Source organism: Eptesicus fuscus, chromosome 1, assembly GCF_027574615.1.
Source record: "Eptesicus fuscus isolate TK198812 chromosome 1, DD_ASM_mEF_20220401, whole genome shotgun sequence".
NCBI lineage: Eukaryota > Metazoa > Chordata > Mammalia > Chiroptera > Vespertilionidae > Eptesicus > Eptesicus fuscus.
Genome location: NC_072473.1, coordinates 63,741,895 through 63,762,842, shown reverse-complemented (window position 1 = coordinate 63,762,842; position 20,948 = coordinate 63,741,895). Strand labels below are relative to the sequence as shown.

The window sequence follows — 20,948 nt, the reverse complement described above, 5'->3', positions numbered from 1 at the left end:
TTACTTTATATATATATCTGAGTTTCTGACCTAAAATAATTTCCTTCTCTCTGAAAACTTCTTTGAACATTTCTTGCAAGGCAGGTCTATTGGTAACAAGTTGCCTAACTTTTTGTTTGTCTCAGAAAGTCTTTCTATCCTTGCATCACTTTTAAAGGATAATTTCAGAGTACAGACTTTTTATTTCTCTCAGCATTTTAAACATTTCACTCAACTATCTTCTTGCCTCCATGGTTTCTGAGAAGTCAAATATAATTCTATCTTTTTTTTTTCTCTATAGATAAGCTGCTTTTCCTCCCATGTTTTTTCAAGAGTTTTCTCTTTATCTTTGATTTTCTGTTGTTTGAAAATGATTTGCCTATGTGTCATGATTTTGGCAGTGCATGGTGTTCTGTTAACTTCTTGCATCTGTAGTTGGTGTCTGATATTAATTTGGAAAAATTCTCAGTCGTTTCAAATATTTCTTTTCTTCTTTCTCTTTCTTCTCCCTCTGGTATTCTCATTATGAGTACATTATACCTTTTGTAGTTATCCCACAATGCTTGAATATTCTGTCATGTGTTTTTTTTTTTTCATTCTTTGTTCTCTTTCTTTTTTAACTTTAGTGGTTTCTATTGAGATAGTCTCAAGCTAAGAGAGTCTTTCCTCAACTGTGGAAATAAACCCATAAAAGACATTTTTCATGTCTCTTGCAGTATTTTTAATCTTTAGTACTTATTTTTGTTTCTTTCTTAGAATATCTCTTTTTCTGCTCACATTGCCTATCTGTTCTTGCATGCTGCTGTATTCATTAGAGCCCCTGGCACGTTAATCATATGTATTTTAAATTCTAACATCCTGGTATGTCTGGTTCTGATGCTTTTGCTATCTCTTCAAATTGTGTTTTTATTTTTAATTTTTATTTTTTGTCTTTTGGTATGCCTTGTAATTTTTTCTTAATAGCTGCATATGATGTACTGGGTAAAAACAAAACAGAAAAAAAAACAACTGCTGTAAGTAGACCTTAGTAATGTATTGGTGTGTATGGGGAGGATAAAGCATTCTGTAGTCCTATGATTAGGTTTCAGTCATTTAATGAGCCTTTACTCGTATACTGTGAACTTTACAAGAGTATCTCACTTTTTCCCCCCAGTGGCTGAGGGGTGGGAGGGGCGGCATTAACGTGGCTGGAGTGGACTGGAATTGGTTATTTCCTTTCTCCCACGTGGAAGAATAGAGGTAGCTGGAGTTGAGTGTTTCCCTTTCCCTAGTGAGTTAGTCTTTGATAATACCCCAACGGGTTATGTTTTTTGTTAACTCTTTTCCTCTAAGAATATAGCCCTATTAATAAGAATATGTTAATTAAAATGTATTTCAAAATGTTTACTTTCCCCTCACCCTGCCAGTAGCAAAGAGATATTTATCTTTTTAAATATATTTTATTGATTTTTTACAGAGAGGAAGGGAGAGGGAGAGAGAGTTAGAAACATCAATGAGAGAGAAACATCAATCAGCTGCCTCCTGTACACCCCCTGCTGGGGATGTGCCTGCAACCAAGGTACATGCCTTTGACCGGAATCGAACCTGGGACCCTTGAGTCCGCAGGCCGATGCTCTATCCACTGAGCCAAACCGGTTAGGGCAGGGGATATATATATATATATTTTTAATATTTACTGTGGGGATCTAGTCAAGCTCCTACAGGTATGTCTCATAATATTGTAGGTGACCCCTTATGACTGAGCCCCTTGGAATTTTGGCTCTCTGAATTGTAAGTCTCCAGAGATGTGTCCATTACAGTTTATGTTTTCCTAACTCAACACAGGTTCCTGTGGTGGTCTCTGCTCCTGAGTCTTCCCTGGTAAGCGGTGACTCCCTATATTCACCTGTGGGTATCTCCAATCTTAAAGGCCATGGTTTGTCCTGTGCCCTCCCCTGTCTTATGGATCCAAGGATAATTATTAATTTTACAACCTTTTCAGATTTTTACTTGTTGTTAGGATGAAGTGATGAATTCCAATCTCGTCTTAAGTGGAACCAGAAACCAGGTCAGAGTACTCTTAACAAACGTCTCTTTTATGACAAGCATCTCATATGTTAAGAGTACTCTTAACAAACGTCTCTTTTATGACATAGCATCTCATTTTTATTTTCCCAAATCTCATATATTTGCTTCTAAGCTGTGTGGACAAAAGGAGCCACATGCTGACCTGGACAAGCTCCGGGGAGGCCTGCATGGCAGTCTTGCAGACTCAGAGACCTAAAGTCACCACAAAAAATGGTCTGAAATTAAACTTTAACTAAACGCAGTTCTGGTGGGCAGTTACGTCCTAGGCCGGTATCTTCACTGGCAAGGTCAACCTTTACCTTAACTGAGCCTATCTGTCTTTTTGCATCTATGATAACATACCCTTGAAATGTCTGGGTAACTTGTAACTTCCTTTTTTCTGGACCCCTTGGGGCACAACCAAATGTGGTGGGCGCCAGGACAGATACCACAAATTCCTTCATTATCATGTTAATTGTTCCTGCACCCACCTAAGTATGTGTCCATCATTTTTTTATCCAATCCCAGGAGTTTCCCACCACTTTGCTTTATCCCACCTCCTTAATCTATCACCAATGAATTTCATGTAACCCACCTATGTCCCTCCTTTGATTGCAATGTATAAATAAAAATGTAACCCGCCATTCTCCGGAGCATTATCTCAATTAGTTGAGGTTCTGCTTCCAGGCATGGGTTTTTTTACATTAACAGCTGTAAGCATTTTTCATGATGATACATATATGTGTGTGCACATATATTGTTTATTGCCTTTGAGCAATAATGTTTGATACTGATCACTTTCCCATGTTTTTATAAAAATATTTCTCTTGAATTTCTTTAGTCATCCCAAAGAAACACCACTGGGGGGGGGGGCACTAACTCTGGTACTACTCTTGATATTGAATTATTGGATATAATTGTTTTGGGGAAGCAATTTTTTAGAAGTGAAAAATACATGAAATGTTTAGATATTTCTGATTGATTTCTAAGTACATACCATTTTGAAGTATGCTTTTCCCCGCACATAGGTTGTAATATATGATATTGACTATAATTATGTGGACGAAAGGGGACACATGCTAACCTGACAAGCTCAGGGGAGGCCTGCATGGCAGTCTTGCAAACTCAGAGACCTAAAATAACCACAAAAGATGGTCTGAAAATTAAATATTTAACTACAAACAGGTTATAGTGGGTAGTCATGTCCTAGGCCAGTATTTTCCCTGACAAAGATCAACTTACTTGTAGCTTCCCATCCCCCACCCCCGACCCCTCAGGGCACAACAAATGGCACCAGGACATTCCCTCATTGTTATTGTTATCAAGTTAATTGTCAACTGTTAATTTTGTTAAAGTATCCTGTATCCATCTCTGTAAAAGAAGCACATGTCCATCATTTCACTTTTTACCCTCTCCCAGAGGTTTCCCAGCTTTGCTTTATCCGACCTCCTTAATCTATCACCAATGGATTTCACGTAACCCATCACATCCCTTTCCTTTGATTGCAGTGTATAAATACAGATGTAACCCGCCATTCTCCAGAGCATTATCTCAATTCCTTGAGGTTCTGCTTCCTGGCATATGTGGACAGTTTGGCTCAAATAAACTCACAAAAATTCTTTACAGGTTTCAATGTTTTTTTTACGTTAACAATTACTCAGAGTGGGAATATATGATTAGTTGTTTGTTTATTTAAGAATGCTTATATATTGATCATTCTTTTGGGGTATGGATAGATAGATAACAAATATGTATCATAAAATGATATGACACATTAATATAATACTTTACACAAAATACTCTCTTCTGTCTCTCTCTCTCTCTCTCTCTCTCTCTCTCTCTCTCTCTCACACACACACACACACACACACACACACACACACACACTTACATACTCTAAATGTCCTTTAATTATAAGACAGGTAGCTTATCCTATAAGAAGTGCAAAATTGGTCTGTCATTTTTAATGATTTTTTTTTCTCTTTGTAGATCATTAGGTAGCTAATAGTTGCTTCTCTAAATTTTTAATTACAATTTAGTTAAAAGCCAAAACCCTTTACTGAAAAGCCCAGTCATTCAATGAATTTAAAAGCAATTCTTGTTGAAGTACAGCTAGTGTTGGTATTAGTTATCTGGCTAATCAAACTGGGTCCTCATCATAGCACTAGCTCTGAATGAACTTATAGTTTCTCTCTTATACAAAGTGCCTAGGCTTGTGCCCTTCGATATATAGAGTATGGTAGATAACTATTAGGATAAAAAAGATGGTGTTATGATTTGTTAGCTGTATGATACCAGGCAACCCACATAACCTTTCTGAGAAGTCTTATCAGTTGTCAAGATGAAGTGAGATTAAGAGTGTGGAAGTAGTTTGTAAATAAAGTGCTCTGGGACCTAGCTGGTTTGGCGGTTTGGCTCAGTAGGTAGAGCGTCAGCCTGGGGAATGAAGGGTCCTGGGTTCGATTACAGTCAGGGGCACATGCCAGGGTTGCAGGCTCTATCCCCAGTAGGGGGCGTGCAGGAGAAGCCGATCAATGATTCTCTCTCATCACTGATGTCTCCCTCTCTCTCCCTCTCTGAAATCAATCAATATATATATATATATATATTTTTTTTTTTAAATAAAGTGCTATGGAAATATAAAGCATTAGTATTTCTTGGTTACATTGAGACATGTGATTAGTCTCTAGAGTGATATGTTTTTGAAACCATTTAAAAATTGAGCACTTTTTCCACTTTTGTTTATTGTTGTTAACTCATTTGTAATACTGAGGGCCAGCACACTTTGTTTCTCAGCAGCCTCAGTTATTCAGTACATGAATTTAGGTTTCTGTATTCTGGAGGAAAGCTCTCATGCATAATGAAAAGGTGAAGATCTTATTTACTTGCAAAAATTCTACTCTCATTGCTGACACTCCCTCTTGCTTTGCAGATTCAGAAACATCCACTGAAACTCAGCTAGGATTACTTAGCTGTGATTTAATGTCATTTTTTCTTTATGCTTTGTTAAATGACGCTGAGGTTAGGTCCAAAGAAACAGAGGTAGGTTTTAAGAGAGTAAATTGTCAATTCATTTCCAAGTTGGTTGTAAAACTAAGGTGATTATAGAAAATGGCACAAGAACTAAGATTTTGTATTCTGCAGAATACCAGCATTAAAATATTAATACAGACATGTTGTATATGCAAACCCTTTGTAATTATGTATTAAATCATTCAATCTCTATAGAAGTAGAGAAATTCTATCATACCTATTTTCTAAGTAATAGCTTGCATCACAGGTAAAGTCCAAAACAGTGTCAATGACAGAAATCCAGAATTTTTGCTTCTGCTAATATTTTTCTTAACTGTATTTCTTTCTCCTCCTCCTCCTCCTCCTCCTACTTCCTCCTCCTCCTTCTTCTTGGTTAATCCTCACCTGAGGATATTTTTCCATTGATTTTTAGAGAGAGTGAAGGGAGAGAAAGAAACATTGATGTGTGAGAGAGACATGGATTGGTTGCCCCCCTCAGCCTGCAACTGAGGTCTGTGCCCTTGACTGGAATCAAACCTGGGACCCTTTGGTCTGGGGGCTGACTCTTTATCCAATGAGCCAAACCAGCTAGGTCCTTAACTGTATATCTTAACCTTTTTCCATATACTGTAGTTGAAAAAAATTCTCAGTGTTTAAGAGAAAAGGGCAAAAGCAAAACTAATGTCAGTGACTAAAGGACACAATGTAGAGGTTCTGACTTAAGGACAGTAAGTATTTTTTAGTGGAATATTGACCCCACTACTCTCGATTTGAAATGTATGTAAAGTGACTCATAAGTTTGCTAGGTGTAGATGCTTAGCATTTTCTTTATTAATTACAAAGTAAGGTGTTAACCAAAGAGAATTGAAGAAAGCATCAATTATTGATGTATTTTAGAATTGGTCCTTTAATAACCATTTTCTTTCTGTACTAAGCTATGTTGGGTGATATTAGAAGTCAAATATATGGCCCTTGCCTACCTATTGAGGAACTAGTGATCTCCCCCCACCATCTCCCTGCCTTTTACTTGTGAAATATATCACACATGTGTGAATCTCACATATGCACAGATGAAGAATATTAAAAAGCAAACATTTTTCCACCTGCCACATAAATTTAGAAACAGTATCTTAACACTCTCTTAGAAACAATCCTTTCATGTGCTCCATTCATATTGCACTCCCTTTTCCTGTTAACCACTCCATTTTTCTTACTAATTTTTATTTTTATTTTCTGTTTAGTTTGACCAATGATGTATAGATCTCTAAATAAAATATTCTTTATTATTGTCTATTCTTAAACTTTAAATTTAAGCATAGTGTATGCATATATATATTGTGTGACATACTTCTTCTGAAAATTTTTTCTTTTGCTTTTGTATGTGGCATATTGCTACCCAATGTTTTTTTAGTGTGTTTTTTTTTGTGTGTGTGTGGTAATACATACATAGCATAAAGTTTGTCATTTCAACCACATTTTAAGTGTAAAGTTCCGGGGCATTAAGTACATTCACATTGCTGTATAACTATCACCACCATACATCTCCAGAAATTTTTCATTAACCCAACTAAAATTCTGTACCCAGTAAACAATAATTCTCATTACTTCCCTCCTCCAGCTCCTGGTACTGACTAGTCTACTTTCTGTCTCTGTGAATTTAACTATTCTAGTTACATCATATAAGTGGCATGATATAATATAGGTCCTTTTGTGTGTGGTGTGATTTACTTAGCATAATGTTTTAAAAATTTATACATGTTGTATAATATTGTTCCTTTTTAAGGCTGAATAATATTCCATTTTATGTATAGATCACATCTTGTTTATTCATTTATCCATCAATGGATATTTAGATGTTTTCCATCTTTTGGCTATTATGAATAATGCTGCTGTGAACATCAGTGTACAAATATCTGTCCAAACCCCTGCTTTCAATTCTTCTGGGTATATATCTAGAGTTGAAATTGCTGGATCATATGTAATTCTATTTACCTCATTGAGACACTATCATACTGTCTTCCACAGCAATTTCACATTTTTAGATTCCGGAGCTTTCTTTGTACGAAGGTTTTTAACTATGAATTTCATTTATGTAATAAATATAGTGCTGTTCAAGTAATTGATTTCTTCTTGAGTGATTTTGGCAGTTTACATATTTCAAAGAATTTTTATATTTCAACTAATTTGTCCAATTCATAGACATAAATTATTAATAATATTCCCTTTTTATTATTTTATTACCTGTTGAATCTACTATATGGTATGCTTCTCATTCCTGATATTGGTCTTTGTGTCTTCTTTCCTATTTCCTTGATCAGTCTGCCTAAAAGTGTATCAATTTTAATGTTCTCAAAGAATCAGAACTTGGTTTCATTGAATTGCTCTTATTTTTTCTGTTTTCTATTTCATTGATTTTTGCTGTAATATTTATTATTTTCATTTGTCTTCCTTTAGTTTCAATTTCATCTTCTTTCTCTGGTTTCTTAAAGTGCAAGTTGACTTCATTTTTTGAGATCATTCATCTTTTCTAATATAGACATTCAATGCTATAAACTTTCCCATAAATATTGTTTTAGTGACATCTCACGAATTCTGATGCCTGTGTTTTCATTTTCAGGCAATTCCAAATAATTTATACATTCTTTTTAGTATTTTCTTTCATTCATTAGTTATTTTGAAATGTATTATTTAATTCTAAATTCTGGGGGGGGTTCTAGAGATATTTGTTATTAATTTCTAATATAATTCCTTTGTGATCAGAAAAGATTTTTTATTAGTTGATTTTTTCCAATTTATTAAGACTTGTTTTATAATGTAGAATATAGTCTATCTTGGTTCCATATGTGCCTGAAAAGATTATCTATTCTGCTGTTATTAGATGGAGAGTTCTATAATTGTCTATGAAGTCAAGTGGTTTAGAGTTTTGTTTAAGATTTCTATATCCTTCCTGATTTTTCTGTCTACATAATTTTATCAAACATTTTGAGAGGGATATTGAAATATCCAAATAGATTTGTGGATTTATCTCTTGCTTTTTGAAGTTGTAGTAGTTTTTTTTTTTTTCATGTACTAGTATTTTGAAGCTTTGTAACATTTTTAGGTTATAGATGTTAGAATGGTTATGCCTCATGGTGAATTGATCCGTTTATGGCCATGAAATAACACATTTTTTCATCCCTGGTAGTATTCTTCACTCTGACATCTAGTTTAGTGTAGTGTAGTCTAGTATGATGTTAATATAGCCATTATAGGTTTCTTTTAATTAGGGTTAGCATGCTATATCAGCCTCCATTTTTTAAACTTTTAATTTAGAGTGCATTTCTTATAGGCAGAATATATTTGAATCTTTTCTTTTGTTCCAATCTAAAAATTTCTACCTTTTAATCCAGGTGTTCAGACCAATTAAATTAAATATGATTCTTTTGGCTATTTGTTATGATTCCATTTGTTTCATTTGTTAGTTTGCTATCTGTAACTTTTTTTTGTTATTTTGGTGGTTGCTTTAGGGCTTGTAGTGCAAGTCATAATTTGGCATAATCTAAATTCAATTGATATTATACCAATTTACCTGTAATATAAGCACCTTAAAATAGTATATGACCTTTAAACTAATTGTAATAATATATTTTACTTATGCATCTATTATAAACCAATAATAAATTGCTAATATATTTTTAATTACATGATCAACTTTACCACCTTTATTGAGATATAATTGACATATAACATTGTGTAAGTTTGTGTACATGTTGATTTGATGCTTTTATATATTGCTAAATGGTTACACCATAGCATTGGATAACACTTCCATCTAGTCACATAATTACCATTTCTTTTTTGAAGTGAGAACATTTAAGATCTACTCTCTTAACAATTTTCAAGTACAATACACTATTATTAGCTACAAACACCATGCTGCACATTAGGTCACCAGAACTTTTTAATTTTATAACTCACACTTTGACCAATATCTCCCCATTTCTCCCACACCCCAGCTTCTGGAAACCAATGCTCTACTATCTTTTTCTGATTTAGGTTCATTTAGAGTCTACATATAGGTGATAGCGTATGGTATTTGTCTCCCTCTGTCTTATTTCACTTAGAATCATGCCCTGGAGCTTCATCCAAGCTGCCACAAATAGCAGGATTTCCATCTTTCTCACTCTGCCCTTCCTTTCCTGGTGAGAGAAGCTCTCTCTCCCTGGGAAGTTTATTTTTGGTGCTGAACACTGTTGGCAGCACAGGAAATGGGATGCTACAAGCAAAATGAAGTTGTCTTCCTTCTCTTCTTGTGCGATTATTTCACTGTGTTGCTAGGGACTCTAGAGGTCTCCCAAAACTGTTTTGTTTCCCGACATAGTCACTAATCTATGTGGGGAAATGGGGACGCTGGGCTCTCCTATGTCGTCATTTTTCCCTGGGTCTGGACAGCAATCTCATTATCTGTTCAACAAAATTAGAAGTTTCCCTTTATCACACCTACTAAATTAAAGGTTTTGCTTTCTCTGAGGGAGGGATTTAGGAAGTGAGTCAGGTATCTGTGCCTGTGTGCCGCTAGTTGGCTAGTTGGTGGGGATTTTCTCAGGCTTTGTTCCTTGTCCCTATTCTTTCTCCTGAAGGCCTGGAATAGGCCCTCGGAAAAGAGTTTTCAAATGATGATGGAATGAGGATCCATATCATTTTAAACATTTGTGCTAGGCAGTGCTCAGTCTTTAAGGACTATTTTTTCCCCTCTTACCCACTTTTATGAAGATAATCCCTGTGTTCTGCTAAAAATGAAAGCATTCAAATGTCCCATCTGTCTTTAGACACTTTTCAAACAGATTTCCTTGAAAACACAGGTTTCTGAAGGGCTTAAAAATTATGATATTTAAGATTAGCCAGTTATTCTAATTGAAATTGCATCTTAGGCTTCTATTTGAATACCAAAAGTACAATACTTTTAGAAGAAAACAGGTGTCTTAAAAATTAGGTAGGCAAAGATATCTTATAGAAGACAAGAGAAAATAGCTGATAAAATAGACTTTATTGATATTTTAGAATGTTTGCTTTTTAAAAAAAATTCAGAAATTAAATGAAAAAGCAGGTATTATAATTGGACAAATTTAGATATAGATAAATAGATATTTATATAAAGAGATCTATATATATATTTATCTACCAATATATGTATATTACCAATGACTTATATCAAGAATACATAAAGAATCCTTAAAACTAACAATGACATTAAAAAAATGGGGTTTTTCCACTTGCAATATAAAATTTGCAAGATAAAATCACGTCCATCCTAATAATTAGGAACCCTGAATCCTTTTAGTTGAGAATGGTATTAAAAACAGAATGCCAATAGACCTATGAAAAATGCTCAACATCACTAATTATTAGAGAGATGCAAATTAAAACCACAATAAGATATCACCTCACACCTGCCAGAAAGGCTATCGTCAATAGATCAACAACCAGTGCTGGAGAGGATGTGGAGAAAAAGGAACCCTCGCGCACTGCTGGTGGGACTGCAGACTGGTGCAGCCACTGTGGAAAACAGTGTGGAGTTGCCTCAGAAAGTTAAATATGGAACTGACTTTGGACCCTGCAATCCCAATTCTGGGAATATATCTTAAGAAACCCAAAATACCAATCAGAAAGAATATATGCACCCCTACATTCATAGCAGCACAATTTATAATAGCCAAGATCTGGAAACAGCCCACGTGTCCATTAGTAGAAGAGTGGATAAAACAGCTGTGGTACATTTACACCAAGCACGTCAAACTCACGGCCCAGATGCGCAATATAATGGTATGTAAGAAACGTTTTAATAAAAATTTTGTAACTTAAGTTTTACAATATCCTGTTATACATAATTATTAATAACAAACTAGAATGTTCACTGACTGATTAGTATAATCCTGTTGCATTCATTGCCCTTATGCACCTTATGCGCGCAGGCGCACCATTTCTCTCCACTAATACTAGCAGCGAATATTTTATTTTCTTTAAAATATTTTTTATTGATTTCAGAGAGGAAGGGAGAGGGAGAGAGATAGAAACATCAATGATGAGAGAGAGTCATCGATCGGCCACCTTCTGCACGCCCCCCACTGGGGATCGATCCTGCAACCTGGGCGTGTGCCCTGACCAGGAATCGAACCGTGACCTCCTGGTTCATAGGTTGACGCTCAACCACTGAGCCACACTGGCAGGGTTAGAAGCGAATATTTTACCAGCCGATTGTCACATAATTAGTCTTGTACTGACTTGTTTGGTGTGTGCAACAGGAAATATTTTGCTTTTGGAGAATAAGAAAAATAGGTTTATTTGCATTATGCTTATTAATTTGTGCAGTTATTCAGTGTCTGGTAAGTTAATGTTCAAGAAAAATATATTTATTTTTATTAAAATGTTCTATTGTCTTATGTTAATGATCACTCATTTATTTTAGCCCTTTGTATTCAGCACGTCTCTATCGAAATAAACCTATGTTTCTATGAAAATTGAAGCTATTGTTTTTTTGCAGTCCACGTAAACTTAAATCTTGTTTATTTGGACCATGTTAGCCTTTGGATTTGACATGCTTGATTTACACAATGGAATACTATGAGGCTGTAAAAAAGAAAGAACTCTTACTTTTTTCAACAGCATGGTTGGACCTGCAGATTATAATGCTAAGCAAAATAAGCCAGTCAGAGAAAGACAAATACCATATGATCTCACTTATGTGTGGAATCTAATGGACAAAACAAACCAATGAACGAAATAGAAACAAACAATATATTTGAGCTAGGTGTGCTTTATTTTCTATAGAGGTATAGTGACTTAAAAAAAAGATTTCTTGGGATTTTTCTATGCAAATGATCATGCTATCTGCTAAAAAAAAAAGACAATGTAAATTCATCTTTTTAAAAATATTTCTCTTACCTTATTACATTGTCTAGGATCTCCAGAAAAAATGATGAAAAGAAATGTGGAAAGTGGACATGCTTGTTATGTTCCTGCTTTTAGGGGAAAAATATTAATTACTTACCTGTTAATTATAATACTACCTGAGAGTTTTATAAGATGGATTTTAACAAGTTTTAAAAGTTCCATTCTCAGAAAACCAAGATGGTGGCATAGGTAAACACCTATACTTGCTGCCTCTCACAACCACATCAAAATTACAACTAAAAGGCAGGTCAACTATCACCCAGAACCACGGGAAAGCTGGCTGAGTGGAAGTTCCACAACTAGAGAGGAGAAGAAAGCACATTGAGACTGGTAAGAGATGCGGAGGCGCTGAAAGTGCTGGCACCTGGATGTGTTACTCTTTAATCAGGAGGGAGATAGAAGCTCCCGCTTGCTCTGAACTCCAGTTCCGGGTGAGACTCTGGGGGACCCAGATACATATGGGGAGAAACTGGACTGTCTGGCAATGGGACAGGAACACGAGGGTGGCTTTCTCTCAGAGGTACTCCCAGTGATCATTGTTCCTGCACAGGAACGCAGGATGTGGAGATGTGGGGACCTCTTTTGTGCAGGGCTGACTGGAAGCCATTACTGTTTGCTCCGCCCTAGTGATTCCCTGAGACCCCACCCCACCCAATTTAGAACCCCACCCAAGCTGTGCACATTGGCTTTTGCATAAGAATAGCCTGTCCTTTCTCCTCCTAAAACCTTTCAAACTGCAGCTGGGTCAGAGAGCCCCAGAGCTTCCAAAAGAAGGCCCAAGGCCTGACAGCAGCAGCCTACCTTGATTCAAAACTGGGCCTCATCTGGGCACTTCCAAACCCCATACAAAGAGGAGTAATCTGCAGATGTCTCTGTAGCTCCTGCTGGGCAGCCCCAGACACTGGCTGACTTTGCACCTCCTTGGAGATCCAAGAGCCAGTGTACCCAGTGGTCAGTGTGAGACCATACCAGATTACAACTCTTCACATCCATAAAAGACACACTCAAGGGGCAGACTCAGTGAGCACCAAAGCCCCACTGAAGCAAGTCCTACCCCATAAGGGTGTCTCCTGCACAACAGATCTTCCAGTGTAGACACAGCTGGTCCTCACAGGCAATTGGCCTGGAGGTCAATTCCACCCAGTGATACCAATAGCAATCAAGGCTTAACTACAACAAGACTGTGCACAGAGCTCACAAAGGGGTGAACCAAGAGCGTCTACCTCAGGTGACTGGGCAGGCTGAGCCACTGGGCCCTATAGGATACCTACTACACAAGGCCACTCTGTCAACACAAGGAAACTTAGCAGCTACAAAGTACATAGAAAGAAACACAGGGAAGCAGCCAAAATGCAGAGACAAAGAATCATGTTACAAATGAAAGAAATAGATGAAAGCAAAATACTGGATATAGAGTTGAAAACCACAGTTATAAGGTTACTCAAGAATATTCTAGAAACCTCCAAGGGACTTAGTGAGACCTTCAAGGATATGGAAAAGGACCAATAAGAAATTAAGCATACACTGATTAAAATAAAGAATAATATACAGCCCTAACCGGTTTGGCTCAGTGGATAGAGCAACGGCCTGCGGACTCAAGGATCCCAGGTTTGATTCTGGTCAAGGGCATGTACCTGGGTTGCAGGCACATTCCCAGTAGGGAGTGTGCAGGAGGCAGCTGATTGATGTTTCTCTCTCATTGATGTTTCTAACTCTCTATCCCACTCCCTTCTTCTCTGTAAAAAATCAATAAAATATATTAATAATAATAATAAAATAATAATAATATACAGAGATTCAACAGCAGACTAGAGGATCCCAAGAATCAAGTCAAAGATTTGAAATACGAAGAAGCAAAAAACACCCAACCAGAAAAGCAAAAAGAATCTAAAAATGTGAAGATAGTGTAAGGAGCCTCTGGGAAAACTTCAAGCAAACCAACATCTGAATTATGGAGTGCCAGAAGAAGAGAGAGAGCAAGATATTGAAAACCTATTTGAAGAAATAATGACAGAAAACTTCTCCTACCTGGTGAAAGAAATAGACTTACAAGTCCAGGAAGCGCAGAGAAGCCCAAACAAGAGGAATCCAAAGAGGACCACACCAAGACACATCATAATTAAAATGCCAAGGGCAAAAGACAAAGAGAGAATCTTAAAAGCAGCAATGGAAAGCAGATAGTTACCTACAAGGGAGTGCGCATATGACTGTCAGCTGATTTCTCAACAGAAACTATGCAGGCCAGAAGGGAGTGGCAAGAAATATACAAAGTGATGAATAGCAATAACCTACAACCAAGTTTACTCTACCCAGCAAAGCTATCATTTAGTATTGAAGGTCAGATAAAGAGCTTCACAGACAAGAAAAAGCTAAAGGAGTTCATCACCACCAAACCAGTATTATATGAAATGCTGAAGGGTATTCTCTAAGAAGAGGAAGAAGAAGAAAAAGGTAAAGATAAAAAATTATGAACAACAAAGTGACAACAAATACATATCTATCAATAAGTGAATCTATAAATCAAGTGAATAAAAAACCTGATGAACAGAATAAACTGGTGAATGTAATAGAATCAGGGGCATGGAAAAAGAGCAGACTGACAATTCTTTGGGGAAAAGAGTTGTGGGGGGTGTGGGAAGTGATTGGACAAAGAGCTTACACCTATGGATGAGGTCAGTGGGGGTGGGAGACCTGGGGTGTGTGTGAACAGGGTGGAGGGGAGCTATGGGAGGAAAAAAGAGGAACATCTGTAATAATCTGAACAATAAATATTTTTTTTTATAAAGTTCTATTCTATTCCTAACTTGTAGGAAGTTTGTATCATTAGTGAGTATTGAATTTTGTCTAATATGTTTTCTTCAATTGTTGAGATAATTGTTTGTTTTACTGTGATATTTTGTTAGGATAATGAATTATGTTGATTGATTTCCAATTCCACCAGTGATTTTTTTTCTTTGACTCATTGATTATTTATGACTGATTTAATTAACTTCCCCCTGAAAATGAACATCCTAATTTTCTTTCTGATATTTATTTCTAATTTTATTTTATGTGGACAGAGAACATACTTTGTAAGGTGCCAATACTTTTACATTTATGTGGCCATTTAATGATTCAGCATATGGTGTATCCTGGAAAATGTTCCATGTATACTTAAGAATATATTTTCATCTGCTGTTGGGTACAAAGTTCTATAGATGTCTTTTAAATTTATTTGGTTTATAAGTTTTGTTAAATAATTTGGTTGTTTTTCTACCTACCTATTCCATTCACTATTAAAAGTTAATTATTGGAGTATATAGCTATTATTGTTGAATTGTCAACTTCTCCTTTGAGTTCTAACAGAATTGTTTCATGCACTTTAACAGGTTCTGTTCTTAGGTGAATATATCTTTATTCTTGCTATGTCTTCAAAATATATTGACCCCTTTATCATTATAAATTGTCTCTCTAGGTGTATAGTAACATTTTCCTTTTAAAGTCTATTTTTTGATATATTAGTATATATCCTGGCTTTTTATTGCACTTTGTATGGTATATCTTTTTCCATCTTTTTAAATTCAACATACATATATTTTAATAAAAGAGTATCTTTTGTAGACAGCATATATTTGGATCTTGTTTTCTTTTTGAACTTATTCTGACAGTCTATGATTTTTTATTTGATTGTTTAATCCATTCCTATTTATAATATTGATTTAATTTAATTTATACCTGCCATTCTATTTTTTGTTTTCTATTTGTGTTATTTTTTTCTCTACTCCTCATTTACTGTTTACTGCTGCATTAAATAAATATTTTCTAGTGTAATATTTCAAGTCATTTAATGATTTCACTATATTGTAAGTTATTTTACTGTGTTTTTTTTCTAGGACTTATTATATACATCTTAACTTATCAGAATCTACTTCAGATATCTCTTCTCTATTACATCTGTTACTTCTTTACCCAATTTGTGTTATTATTATTTTGCATGTTACTTCCATGCTGTCACAGACTTAAAATCTATTTATATAATTGTTAGTTTATATAATTTTATATCTTTTAAAGAGCTGAGAGGAAAAAGAAAAGCCAGTATATATTTCTGAAGTTTGTTTTATTAAACTTCTATTTACTATTTCCAGTTCAATTCATTTGCTCTTATGCAATTGAGTTTTTATCTAGCATCATTTTCTTCCTTCAGAACAACTATATTCTCATCCACTTTCTTTGTGTTTTTATTATCAAATAAAGTAAATTTGTGCATGCTATTATTTGCATTTAAAATAACACTTCTAAAATCAGTTAAGAGAGTAATATAATTTATATGGTCTTTATTAATTACACACTTATCTTTGTCCATATTCTTTTTTTTATTGTTATTATGGAATTGGAATGTTTCTATAGAATCACTTGATTTCAGCAAGAAGAAGTTTTGCATTTCTTTAAGGCAGATTGGCTAGCAACAAATCCACCCTTCTATGCCTTCCCTCTAAGGTGTGATGGCCTATTAGATGCTTCTCTGCCTCTGGATCTATTTTTTTTTCATCAGTTTATGTTGTTCATTATATTCCACAAATGAGTGAGATCATCTGATATTTGTCTTTCTCTGACTGTCTTATTTTGCTTACCATAATGCTCTCCAGTTCCATCCATGCTATTGCAAATGTTAAGAGTTCTTTCTTTTTTACAGAAGCATAATATGGCATGTGTAGATGTACCACCATTTTTTAATTCACTCATCTGCTGATGGGCACTTAGGCTGTTTCCAAATCTTAGCTATTGTAAATTGTGTTGCTTTGAAAATAGGGGTGCATATGTTCTTTCTGATTGGTGTTTCTGATTTCTTGGGGTGCATTCCTGGAAGTGGGATTACTGGGTCAAATGGCAGTTCCATTTTTAAATTTTTGAGGAAACTCCATACTATTCTCCACAGTGGCTGCACCAGTCTGCATTCCCACCAGTAGTGCACGAGGGTTCCTTTTTCTTCGCATCCTCGCCAGCACTTGTCATTTGTCAATTTGTTGATGATAGCCATTCTGACAGGTGTGAGATGGTACCACATTGTCGTTTTGATTTTCATCTCTCAGATGATTAGTGACTTTGAGCATGTTTTCATATGTCTCTTGGCCTTCTGTATGTCCTCTTTCAAAAAGTATCTATTTTTAGGTACTTCGCCCATTTTTTGATTGAGTTATCTTCCTTTTGTTATGTTGTATTAGTTCCCTATACATTTTGAAGATTAGGCCCTTATCGGATGTAACATTAGCAAATATGTTCTCCCATGCAGTGGGCTCTCTTGTTCTGTTGATGGTTTCTTTTGCTGTGCAGAAGCTTTTTATTTTGATGTAGTCCAATTTGTTTATTTACTCCTTAGTTTCCGTTGTCCTAGGAGATGTATTGGTAAACCTATTTCTATGAGCTATGTCTAATATTTTTCTGCCTATAGATTCTTCTAAGATTTTTATGGTTTCCTGTCTTATGTTTAAGTATTTTATCCATTTTGAGTTTATTTTTGTGTATGGTGTAAGTTGGTGGTCTAGTTTCATTTTTTTTTGCCTGTATTTGTCTAATTTTCCCAACACCATTTACTAAAGAGGCCGTCTTGACTCCATTGTATGCTCTTGCCTCTTTTGTCAAATATTAATTGAGTATAATGGCTTGGGTCATGATTTGTTCCATTGGTCTATATGTCTGTTCTTATGCTAGTATTAGACAGTTTTGAGAACCGTGGCTTTGTAATATAACTTGATATCTGGTATTGTGATCCCTCCAAGTTTGTTCTTCTTTCTCAGGATTGCTGTGGCTATTCGGGGTCATTTTTTATTCCATATAAATTTTTGGAGAGTTTGTTCTAGGTCTGTGAAATATGCTATTGGTATTTTAATGGGGATTGCATTGAATCTATACTTTGCTAACCGTTATTTCTTTTTATTTTTTAATCTTTATTGTTGAGATTATTATTGATGTTCCTCTTTTTTCCCCCCATAGTTCCCCTCCACCCAGTTCCCACTCTGCCCCAGGCCTTCACTACCCTATTGTCTCTGTCCCTAGGCAATGCATACATGCATATAAGATCTTTGTTTAATCTCTTCCCGCCCCCGACCCCCTCTTCCCTGTGAGAATCATCAGTCTGTTCCATTTCCATGCCTCTGATTCTATTTTATTCACCAGTTTATTCTGTTCATTAGATTTCTTTCTCTTTTTATGTTATTAAAAGACAAAACATATTTCAAAGCTTTATTTAAAAATCTCTCACTGTTTATTATCAAAGTTACACGACTGTTTGCATACCAATAGACAGACTATAAACAGGAAATTTTCATTAAGGAAAGATGGGTTTACTGTAATCTGATCTTTTACAAAAAACTACTGCAAGTTATTGATAACAGAATTTCTCTTTTACTTTCTTAAATCTAATTCTCCTGAAAATTAAACCAATGTTTCCACTCCCTCGAGCTAAAGTCCAACCATGGTCACTTTAGGAAATACCCCTGTTTATTTGTTAATCAGAAATACAATTTGAGTGGCACATATTTCCATTTTCTTCTTAAGCCAAAGTTTTTGGCTTCATTATATTTTACAAGAGAACAGAAGACTTGCAGTGATACTGTAAAGTCTTTCCTATGGCAGCTGAGGTTTAATGAGGGCAGTGGAGTAAAGCAGTGGTGATGCAAACATGACCAGCCCCAGTGCCCTTATCAGACATGGAATCCTTTTCCTGTTTGGCTTGCAGCAGGGTTTCTCGTCAGGCTGCCTAAACCTAACCTGACTGAAGCAGAAAGGTAACATGCTCTGGTAAATCCTGTCATAGTTGATCCTTTAATCTGTGGGTTGTGGGATGATAATAATATGGAGAAAATTATCTGGGTAGCCCAGATGTTCACTCATGCACTGTAGAGGTGTTTCCAACATCGGCTCAATTCCATGAATCATCATTTGATTCTTTCTTTTCCAATTTCAGAAGCAATCGCAGGACAGAGTTATTTGAGGAGATCTCCTAAAGTATGCAATTGTCCATCTGTAGCCACAGGACGAAAAAGCTTCTGAATGAAAGGTCGTTCAGTTGTTGTCAGATGTATTGTAAAAGGGATGTAACGAAATCCACTTTCTTTTACAGGATATTCCATGAGTTCCCGATTGATGGCCCCAAACTGGTTAAATCTGTCATTATGTAATCCCATCAAGAGCTGCTTTTGATCTTTCTTCTTCATTTCATTGATTACTTGGCTTTTGTGCTTTAATGCATCAGCTTCTTCCACACAAGACATAAAATGAGCTTCAATTGCTTCCTTAGATGGGACAGTGCAGAAGGTCCTTTTCTGGAAAACCCTTAAAATGTACTGTGATGTTCCAAGGAAGAACTGAACTTGATGCAAGAAGATCAAATAGCAAGCCAATTGTATAATACCATTTCAGTGGTGTGCCTTCCTGTTCAAACCATATCTCACTAATGTCTTCTTGTCTCATAACCTTCTGAAAGTGCCTTTTCACTTTGTCAGTTACCTAAGTCAAATAACTTTCTCTTGGCAAAAGTAAATAATATGGTTCTACCTCCCGTTCAGCTATCTCATCCTGAAACAGGGTGAAGCAAGTTGGAATTCGACCAAACCACACATATCAATACATATCTTTGTCATCTGTCATTCTTCCAGTGGTTAAAGCAGTACATGTAGGCTAAATTCTTTTTTCAACCAAACCTAAACAGAAGCCCCGGCTCCTTCTCTGGTTTTCCACAAAGGGGAAAACTATCTGTCCTGGCTCCACTCCCCAGTTGCTCAGGGTGCTTGACACACTGTTTCGCAGAGATGCAAGCCCAGAGTCCCCAGAGGCTTCTCAGCTGCAGAAAATACCAGCGAGGTGGTTGGAGCTGAGGCCTGCTGCATTCCACCCTCTATGATCCAGCAAATACCTCATTAGATTTTTTATTCATTTGATTTTTAGATTCACTTGTTGATAGATATGTATTTGTTGCCATTTTGTTGTTCATATTTTATATATTTTTCTTCTTTCTCTTCTTAAAGAATACCCTTTAGCATTTCATATAATACTGGTTTGGTGGTGATGAACTCCTTTAGTTTTTTCTTGTCTGTGAAGCTCTTTATCTGACCTTTAATTCTAAATGATAGCTTTGCAAAGTAGAGTAATATTGGTTGTAGGTCCTTGCTATTTATCAGTTTGAATATTTCTTCCCACTCCCTTTGACCTGCATAGTTTCTGTTGAGAAATCAGCTGACAGTCATATGGGCACTCCCTTGTAGGTAACTATCTGCTTTCCATTGCTGCTTTTAAGATCCTCTCTTTGTCTTTTGCCCTTGGCATTTTAATTATGATGTGTCTTGGTGTGGGCCTCTTTAGGTTTCTCTTGTTTGGGGTGCTCAGTGCTTCCTGGACTTGTAAGTCTATTTCTTTCACCAGGTAGGGGAAGTTTTTGTCATTATTTCTTCAAATCGGTTTTCAATATCTTGCTCTCTCTCTTCTTCTGGCATCCCCATAATGTATGCTTGAAGTTGTCCCAGCGGCTCCTTACACTATCTTTGTATTTTTGGATTCTTTTTTCTTTTTGCTCTTCTGGTTGGGTATTTTTTTGCTTCCTTATATTTGATATCATTGATTTGATTCTTGGGATCCTCTATTCTACTGTTGAATCCCTATATATTATTCTTTATTTCAGTCAGTGTATGCTTAATTTTTGACTGGTCTTTTTCCATTTGTTTGGCATTCTCACTAAGATCCTTGAAAGTCTCACTAAGTCCCTTGGAGATTTCTAGAAGATTCTTGAGTAACCTTATAACCATGGTTTTGAACTCTATGTCCAGTAGTTTGCTTTCTTCCATTTCTTCAATTTGTGACATGTTTCTATGTCTCTGCATTTTGGCTGCTTCCCTGTGTTTCTTTCTATGTATTGGGTAGAGCTGCTAAGTCTCCTTGAGTTGGTAGATCGGCCTTGTGTAGTAGGTGTCCTATACGGCCCAGTGACTCAGCCTCCCCAATCACCTGAG

At 36.0% G+C, this 20,948-nt stretch overlaps 1 pseudogene; it reads right to left on the bottom strand.

The window, feature by feature from the left end:
• Positions 1 to 18,768: 18,768 nt before the first annotated feature.
• On the bottom strand, positions 18,769 to 19,593 carry LOC103296781 (autophagy protein 5-like; annotated as a pseudogene).
• Positions 19,594 to 20,948: the final 1,355 nt, after the last annotated feature.